The 650-nt window shown below is 54.9% G+C and overlaps 1 protein-coding gene across 1 annotated transcript in view; it reads left to right on the forward strand.

Annotated features, from left to right (window-relative positions):
- FXYD2 (FXYD domain containing ion transport regulator 2) overlaps window positions 1–341 on the forward strand; it is a 7,737-nt gene extending 7,396 nt beyond the window's left edge. Inside the window, exon 6 of the mRNA XM_008053647.1 lies at window positions 262–341. The gene's annotated coding sequence lies outside the window, so the exon portion shown is untranslated. The remainder of the gene's footprint in view (window positions 1–261) is intronic.
- Window positions 342–650: the final 309 nt, after the last annotated feature.

Below are 650 nucleotides of genomic sequence, written 5' to 3' on the forward strand. Positions count from 1 at the left end.
TGTAGTTCCAGTTACTTGGAAGGTTGAGGCGGAAAGATCGCCGGAGCCCAGCAGGTCCAGGGTGCGGTGGCCGGGAGCGGCCACTGCACTCCAGTTTGGGCAACAGAGTGAGACTCCAACTCAAAAAAAAAAAAAAAGAAAGTGATTGCCAAGGGCTGGCGTGGCATATGTGAACAGGAGGCTACAGAGAAACTCTGGAGAAAAGTGGACTGAGCCAGGAGAAAGCAACAGTCCAGCCCACACCCGCCTTTGTCTTTCCAGAGTCAGCTGTGCCCTTTGGCATCTTTTTCGTCTCCCCTGGGCTGCAGACTTTTGTCCCCGTTGCCGAAGGAAGCGCCAGGCTCAAAGTGACCCCGATGAGCCCCGCCCCCTGCTGCCCTGTGCCACCTCGTGCTCTTAATAAAAGCGGATCAGAGACGGCACCTTCCCTTCCCTGCCTGCTCCTAACTGCTTCTCCAGTTAGAGTACAGATACCGCCTGCTCGCAGTTTTTTTCCAAATAAGTGCTTGAGCAACTATAGAAGCAAGAGGTTTAGTCACCCGGAGGCCACTCCTCGCCCCTGAATTGACAGACCCAGCTTCCAAACGCCAGGTGGGAGATTGAAAGGCCCCTAGGTTAAGGCCCCTGAGACTGCTGGGTACTGGTAAACC

The sequence above is a fragment of the Carlito syrichta genome, unplaced genomic scaffold, assembly GCF_000164805.1.
Source record: "Carlito syrichta isolate Samal-C Ts95f unplaced genomic scaffold, Tarsius_syrichta-2.0.1 Scaffold288347, whole genome shotgun sequence".
NCBI lineage: Eukaryota > Metazoa > Chordata > Mammalia > Primates > Tarsiidae > Carlito > Carlito syrichta.